Source organism: Dioscorea cayenensis, chromosome 21, assembly GCF_009730915.1.
Source record: "Dioscorea cayenensis subsp. rotundata cultivar TDr96_F1 chromosome 21, TDr96_F1_v2_PseudoChromosome.rev07_lg8_w22 25.fasta, whole genome shotgun sequence".
In the NCBI taxonomy this organism is placed as follows: Eukaryota; Viridiplantae; Streptophyta; class Magnoliopsida; order Dioscoreales; family Dioscoreaceae; genus Dioscorea; species Dioscorea cayenensis.
The window spans coordinates 1108454-1116899 of NC_052491.1; the positions used below are offsets into that span (position 1 = coordinate 1108454).

An 8446-nucleotide genomic window follows, 5' to 3' on the forward strand; every position below is an offset into this window, starting at 1 on the left:
CACTTTATTGCTCTCTCCCACCCCTTTACTGCTATATCAGTTGCTCAACTTTTCCTAGATCAATTCTACAGGCTCCATGGGCTACCTAAGTCCATCATCAGTGATAGAGATCCAGTGTTCTTAAGTAGCTTTTGGAGAGAGTTGTTCAAACTTCAAGGGGTCAAATTGAATTACTCGATAGCATATCACCCTCAATCGGATGGGCAAACGGAGGTGGTGAACAGCTGTCTCGAGCAGTATCTTCGGTGTATGACGGGTGAAAAACCCAAAGATTAGGCTAAATGGCTTCCATTGGCAGAGTGGTGGTACAACAGCAGCTACCACACTTCAATTAAGACCTCCCCTTTTGAAGCAGTGTATGGCAAGGCTCCTCAGATGCATCTACCATACAAGATGGCCACCTCAAAACTGGAAGTACTGGACAGGAGTCTCTTGGCAAGGGAGAACATGCTGAAGACACTGAAGGAAAATCTATACAAAGCCAGAAATAGAATGAAGCAGATGGCCGACAAGAAGAGGACTGATAGAGAATTGAGTGTGGGTGATCTGGTTTATATTAAACTCAAGCCATATAGGCAGATGTCTGTGGCTCAGAGAACGAATCACAAGTTATCTCCTAAATACTTTGGCCCGTACATGGTGTTAGAGAGGATAGGAACCGTTGCTTACAGGTTACAACTACCAGCTGAAGCAAGGATCCATAATGTCTTTCATATCTCTCAACTGAAACGAAAAATTGGGGACCAAGCAGCAACAACAGACTGGCCTACATTCCTAACTAAAACCACGGAAGTGCAGAGAGTTCCAACAGCTATCCTAGATCGGCAATTGGTGAAGAGATTCAGCAAACCCGGAGCTAAGGTACTTGTGCATTGGTCCAACTCATCACCGGAAGAAGCTACCTGGGAGTTCTATGATGTGCTGCAAAAACAATTTCCAGAATTTTGCCACTCGAATCCTTGAGGTCAAGGATTGTCGGGGAGGGGGAGTAATTGTTGCAGATTATAGCTGCAACAATGGATTAAAGGTGTAAGGGGGGGGCAGTTGCTGAGAAGATAGAAGCTATTGGAGAAATGAACTAGAGAGGAGAATGACATGAACTAACCCTGGCAGTTAAAGCTGTTACACACACAGTGAGGGGTATTCCTGTAAAATCAGGGGTTTTGAATGGAGTGAAATTATATAAGTTATCCCTAGGTCGTTACTGTTGTTAGACTGAGGAAGGAAGGGCTACATTGTCTTTTCGGGTTGCCCAGATGGAGGGAAAAACGGGGAGGAGGGGAAATTACATTAAGTACCCTCACACTGTTAAATCCGGTACACTGAGGGACAAGGGGTTCTTTCGTCTTTTGGGCCGGGAGAAGGATTTCTCTCAAAGCTTCACTGTTGAGCAGACACAATGGCCCAGCATCCCAGCATCCCAGCATCCACTCACTTCTGAATTATTAGTTCATCCTTGGGAATGAAGGAGAATTATTGAGAACCTTGATCTTGTTTGTCTCCTGTTCATCTTCCTCTCCGGAGAGGTGATCTGAGTAGAGATCTCCAGGTGTAGAAACCTCTGGTCTCTTGTTCTGCATGTATTTTGGTTATTTGGTTTTTCTTATGTGTTTGGAATTGTATGTTTTGGTATTGAAGGATCAGTGAAGATCCAGTTTTGGTTTGCTTAACCTCTTGAATGTTGGTATTCTCCTAGACAAACCTGTAGATCTGTGCAGGGATTTGGGAGAGTTGCAACAGGCTCCCAGTGAACCACCCTTTGGGAAGATCGAGCTATATTCGCCGAAGTTCTACGCGGCCTGCACCTTCGGTGGGATCCTCAGCTGATATTCACCATTTGGTTTTGACTTGCTGATCCGTTGCTAGAGTTGGTTGTTTGTTGATTTGATGATAGATTTGTTCTGTTTTGGACCTGAACTTTTGAACAATTTGTGGGCTCTTGATTTTTAATGGTTTATGGTAGTATTTGTCGATCATATTCTTTGATCTTAGTCATCTGAGTTGCCTATTCTTGCTTTTGATCGAATGATATGTGTGCTGGATCTATTTTGCTGAAAGAGATGAAGGATTCGTGCTGTAGATCTGGTTTCTTCTTTGATTTGAGGTTTCTTTGTATTTGTTTAATGGTTTTGACTGATATTTTGCTTTTCCTTACCGCATAGGCCTTGGATCTAAAATAGATGTGCTGGTTAGCTGTTGATTTGCTGATATTTTGAAGGAATGTTTGCTTATTTGAAGAATATTTTTGGTTTTTTTAGAGTTCTAGTCATTACTTATTTTTTTTTTTACTGGTTTTTATCTTATGTAGGTCTGTTTCTTTTGTATATATTTCTGATATTATCAGCTGCTGGTTGCCCTGATTTTCTTTCATTCTTGTGAATTTATTGGTTCTTTATCTTTTCAACTGATTCCTTGTCATGTTGAATGAGTATTACTGCCAATTCTCTCTCTTTGTATTAGCTGTAATTGTGCGAAAACCTTTTAAAGGGAGATTATATCATGAATTGGAGAGCAAAGGTTGGCATATAAATCTGTATTGTTCCCCAGCTCTTTTGAACACTGTCCTTATTTCTAGCCATTATTTCATGGATCATAGCTATATGCATCCTTTGGCAGCTGAATTGGGTCTTATTTTTTTTGTTCTGTATTTTCTCAATTTATTCTTGTCATGTCTCCTTAATTTGTACTTATGGTTGTTTGACAATTATAACTTCAAATAGTTGGTTGCTTTCAATTTTGTCTTTTGATGTCCTGATATTCTTGTGACCTAACTTTGGAGGGTTTTTTTTTTCCTTTTGTTCTTTCAGAGTTTTTTATATGGCAAAGATGCTGAATATCTTCCTTCAATCAAATGTTCCAGACTTTGGATGCTCCTTGTTTTTTATATGGCAAAGATGCTATGTGGTTTACTAAACCTTATGGTTTTACTGCAATTATGCAGATTGATCCTGCAAAATATTAGAGCATCTCTTTAGGATTTGGAGTCCTGCTAAAAGAGCAGGGAGTAAGAGGTTACTTCAGCGGTTGGAAATCCAGTTCTTGAGTTCTCCACAGACTTCAATTCAAGAGCAGAGTACTTCTGGTCTCATGGACTAATTTCTGATTCAACTAATAATCTCTTCACCTCTGCATGCAATTATTCAAGTTATGTCAGTGAGTATTACAGAGGAATGCTTTACTATGTATGTGTAAGTGTGATGAACCAAGTGACAAAGGAAACTAGTAGATTTGTTGATAAATACCATGTCACTCTCGATGTCTGTATTTTTTCAGTACTTTCACAATCTTTGGCACTGAAAAGATGTCCAAGATGCACTTCATGCAAAGCTTAATGGAGTTACAGAATGGACAGTATGCAGCAGGTTCTTAAAGCAATTCAATGTTTGATATTCAGAATTTTCTTACTATATATCTAATTGGAGATTATTGATTGCTTCATTTCAGTGTTCTTCAGTATCAGCTTCTCAACTTGGAAAAACCGACAATAACTGTTGTAGGTTCTCTGATCAAATATGGAATACCGGTTCTCATTTACAGGTAGACCAAACTAAGAAATCAGTTCTACTTTGTCAGTGAAATTTGAAGTAATATTTGATTGAACCGAATCGAATTGAATTGTTTTTATTAGTAGATAAATCGGGCAAAGAACTTGGACTGAACACAACAGTGCCTTACTAATGATGTTGGCGAACCGATGAGCTGGATCAGAGCTTCCTCTGAACCAAAATAGTAAGCAGCCAAAGCCTTGGCCAATTCAGATTTCCCTACACCAGTTGGACCAGAGAATATGAAGCCAGCAACTGGCCGATTAGGATTCTTAAGACCAACCCGGGCTCGGTGAATGCAGGTACATACATGACAACAACAATAGTAGTTCTGATTGAATAATTTAGCCTAAAAGTCTTTCTAATAATGTGATCAATATCAAAGTACAGCAACAATATCTATAGTAATTATTGCTAGCTAGCTCCACTTTAATTTCCATCTCCAATAACACTATATATATATATATATATGTGTGTGTGTTACTGAATGGCTTGCTGTTGCAAAAAAAAAAGTGAAAACAAGCATACATGTCTGTAAGATCCTAACTTAAACCTTGTTGTTATTCTTCAAATCAGTTTAATTTCCCATCTTAAGCATCACAAATCCACTAATTTTAATTCAATACTTTATAGCAGCTCAATAGAAGCAGAGAAGTTAACAAATGACCCACCTAAATTGACATAGATGAAGAAGTTTCAAGTTGGCCTTTTCTTGTAGATAATCTCAATCTTCAATATAAACAATGTTCTTGTTTTTATATTTATTAATTTATTTATTTTCATCTAAACTGTTTGTCTCTTTCCTCACGTTATCAATGATTTGTGAGTGTTCATATATATATATATATATATATAGCTATTTAATTAACTAGATTGAGATCATGAAAACAATAGAGGAATCTTTGTCTTGGTAAATAGTCTTTGGTTTGCGTCATCACATGGGAAAACTATTTAAATTAATTCACATATTTAATTCTTGTAGGAATAAACTAATATTTGGAGAAGGATTAATAATTAGTGGAATAGGATTAAGTTTAAACATGTCTTAATCTTTCTTATCTTTGGATAGGATTTGCGAGAATAATAATAATAATAAATAACTTGGAGACCCTCATATACATGAAAATCAATACTAAAGACAAGTCTCGTTTAGTGTAATAAGTACAATAATAATAATCAATACTCTGTCATAATTGCAAGAAGTACAATTATGTACCTGCATCCATCAGCAAGCTATGGCCATGGGAACAAACAAAAGCTGAACCTGCCAAGTGACCTTCATCATTACACTAACTATGCCGAGAAGTTGTATTGTTGTCAGAGAGGGATATCAAGATCCACAACACTCTGATCCACATAGACCTGATAATTCATAAATATAAAGTGATACAACATCCTTCCAGAAGCACTGGGAATCAAGCAGTTAAAGCAGCTAAGGGGGTGTTTGGTTTGGAGTAGTGGAGTGGGAATGACTCTTTACATTGGGTAAGCATTTATTTGGATGTGGAGTAATGGGAGTGGGAGATGATTGAGGAAGGAGTGAAGGGGTTGTGGAGGGGTATTCACAATCATGAGAAAAATGGGGGGATTCTTGATTCCTTACTCATGAAATGACTATATTGCCCTTGTGTAAATACCTATCTCCAATTTGTAATTGGTTATATAGATTAGCTAATTAATTAATTATTATAATATTAATAATAAATGTGGAAATTAATCAATATTAACGGCAAAAAAATAATTATTATTATTCATAATATATTTATTTCAAAGTATATTAAAATTGGTAATTAATTAATTATTATAGTTAATTATTTGCTAATTATTGATGTTAACAAAAAAAATTTGAGATTTTGTGACTTATTAAAATTAAATATTTATTTATAATAATTAATTTACTTTAATATTTAAATATTTTTTAAAAACATAAACCTCACAACTCATTTGTATAAAGGGCATAATAGTCATTTTATCCTATTTCCCTTTTTTACTTTTCTCATTCCCAATAAATTACCTCTTCAATCCTTCCAATCAAACATAGTTTTCATTCCCATTCCTTTTTCAATCCTCCTCATTCTCATTACTCTTCCACTCCTTTCCATTCCACTCCTTACAACCAAACGGCCCCTAAATACTTATCTGATTCAAGATTCTCCCCAAAAAAGGATCTTTAATCTGAGCCTTCAATTCCATCTCTGGTTGAGTAGGAGTGTAATGTCTTGTATCATCAAGTAGGCAAATCACTTGATTTGATGTAACAATGAAGAGCAGAGCAAGTCAGCCTTGAGCAACCAAATAAAATATTCCACACTGTCCTTCAAACCCACCGCCACTCTACGATGTCAAATCTGCTTTGCCATTATATTACAAACCAATGCTCATATTGTTCTGCAAATTAACCAACTTGTTCATTTAAGAATTTGAGTTGGGCCTCTTTAATAAAATTATTATAAAATAATCACATCTGCTCGTATTTATTTCTTTTTCATAAATTATTAACTCAATTATGTAGAATGGAAAGGAGCCTTACCTGGAAATATACTCAATAATTTAATAAAATTATTTCTTTTTCACAGCCCAACCCCAGCATTAAATGGCATTTACATTTCTCACAGTATTTTATTTATACATGTTTGAAATTTGATAAAATCTAGTTTTATTGATTAAAAAACACATGCATTCCATTATCTCCTTTACTCTTCGCCCTTGCTGCTGATGTTCTGAGCACTATGTTCTTTTATACGTTTAGATCCAAAATTCTTGTTGGTGTTCCTCTGAATCAGTCAATTAACATCTGTCATTTTCAATATGCTGATGATTTTCTAATATTCTCTGCTGGAGGAGAAGATGACATTCTTATCATTAAACTTATCTTCTATCTCTTTTGAGGGATCATCCGGTTTGTTCATTAATTTCTCAAAAAACTGCTTATATTCTACAAACTTTGGTTTCCAACCACATCACTCTTCTGCTAGAATCCTAAATTGCTCTAGAAATTTCCTTCCTATTACTTATTTAGGGATTCCACTCTCTGGACGGAGACCAAGACGTTTAGACTGGGATAAGCTTACTAGCACGGTTCATTCTAGACTCACACCTTGGAAAACAAATTACTTATCTCTTGGTGGTCGTCTTACTCTCATCAACTCAGTTCTCTCTACAGTTCCAGTTTACTGGATGTCGGTTTTCAAACTTCCTATTTGGGTAATTAAAAAAATTAATAAAATTCAAAGAGACTTCTTTTGGAAAGGTCCTGATTTAGGCCCCAAAGGAATCAGACTAATTGCCTGAAATAGGATTACTAGACCTCGTGACATGGGAGGCTGGGGAATTCTCAATCTCCAGGAATTCAACAAAGCTTTGCTTGGGAAGTGGTGATGGAAATTATCTTGTTACCCAAACAGTTGCTGGGCCAAAATCATTCAATTAACTACTTCACCAATGCTCCAAATGGACTCTTATATCATTCTCCACTTAGAAATAAGTCATTCTTTTGGCCATGAGTGACCTCCATTTTACCTACTTTCCACTCCTGTATTAACAAAACTATTAGAAATGGTTCTCAAACCTTTCTTTGGTTTGATCGCTGGCACGCTGGGCTTCTCCTCAAAGATCTCTGGTTGAACCTCTTTTCCCAATGCACCACTTCTTGGATAACTATCAGGCAATTTTCTCAACATCTAAACAACCCGGAGATTTTTTTCTCCTCAGATTCTCCTGATATGTTATCCTCGCACTTGGAAATTATTCCTGATTGTTCTCTTAATCAAGATGACATTACCCTATGGGCTCCAAATAAAAGTGGAAATTTCACAGTCAAATCATTCTACAAATTTCTTATTGACGATGGATTGCGAAGCCCGCATTACTCTCTTTATTGGAAAATCCGTTGCCTTAGCAAAATTTTCCTTTTTTGCTGGCTCGCTGGAGAGGACAAAATCCTTACTCTTGCAAATCTGTTCAAAAAGGGTGTATCACTCATAATATTTTTGATACCTTCGTCCTTTGTCACAATGCTACTGAAAGCCTGGATCACCTTTTCCTCAACTGTGAATTCTCTAAACGTATCCGAGCTTTTTTCTCTCAAGCATTAGACGTTAATCTTCTTCCACAATCAATCCCCTTACTCTGGACCAGCTGGTTATCATCTCTTACTCCTCAGCACCGAATTCCTTGGGACCTCATTTCCCAAGCTATCATGTGGAATATGTGGATTGAAAGAAATTCTCGTATTTTCAAATGAATGCTTTACCGTATTACAACATTATATTTAAATCTGCTAATATGCTTCTCTCTTGGTTTCCTACAGTTGCTGATAGGCACCAGCAACTACTTAATGAAGCTTCCCAGAAAATTAAGAGCTCACTCAACTTCCTTAGTGCTAGAGAATCTACCTGTGCTGGCGATCATGATCTCAGTGCTGCACTAGAGTAGGTGCTCCTGTTGTTTGTCTAAGTAGGCCTGAGATGTTAAACGACATCTTCCGTCTTCTTGGTTTTCTTTCCCTATTTGTTCTTTAGCTTTCTTTGGTTTTTTTGTTCTTGCTCACCCCTGGTGAGAGATGACTCTTTCCCTATATCACTGTTTTATCATTGTACTGTCGTTTTTCATTTAATAAATCTGTGGTTTATCCACATTTATTTCAAAAAAAAAAACACATGCATAATTATAGCACACATCTTGTAATTATAAGCTATAATTTAGAGAGAATAACTATGAGTTCTTATAATTTCATTAAAATAACTAATATATAAAACTACACGACTAATATTTCTATATAAAAAACTTATTTGTTTATATATTTCCTACAAATAGTTTTCAATTTAAATTTCAAAGAAATTTTCATTAAATAAAAATGTATCAATAAACAAATAAAATTTCAAAATATTTAATAAACAACA

The 8446-nt window shown here is 36.1% G+C and overlaps 1 long non-coding RNA gene across 10 annotated transcripts; it reads left to right on the forward strand.

The window, feature by feature from the left end:
* The first annotated feature begins 1418 nt into the window (after positions 1 to 1418).
* LOC120252567 lies at positions 1419 to 8142 on the forward strand. Of its 10 annotated transcripts, none has more exons than XR_005534038.1 (5): positions 1419 to 3188; positions 3274 to 3362; positions 3445 to 3537; positions 3629 to 3847; positions 7855 to 8142. It is a non-coding gene; the product is annotated as an uncharacterized LOC120252567 (long non-coding RNA). The 10 variants fall into 10 exon arrangements; XR_005534040.1 differs by lacking the exon at positions 7855 to 8142 and adding an exon at positions 4746 to 5174; XR_005534039.1 differs by lacking the exon at positions 7855 to 8142 and adding an exon at positions 4749 to 5174.
* The last annotated feature ends 304 nt before the right edge of the window (positions 8143 to 8446 follow it).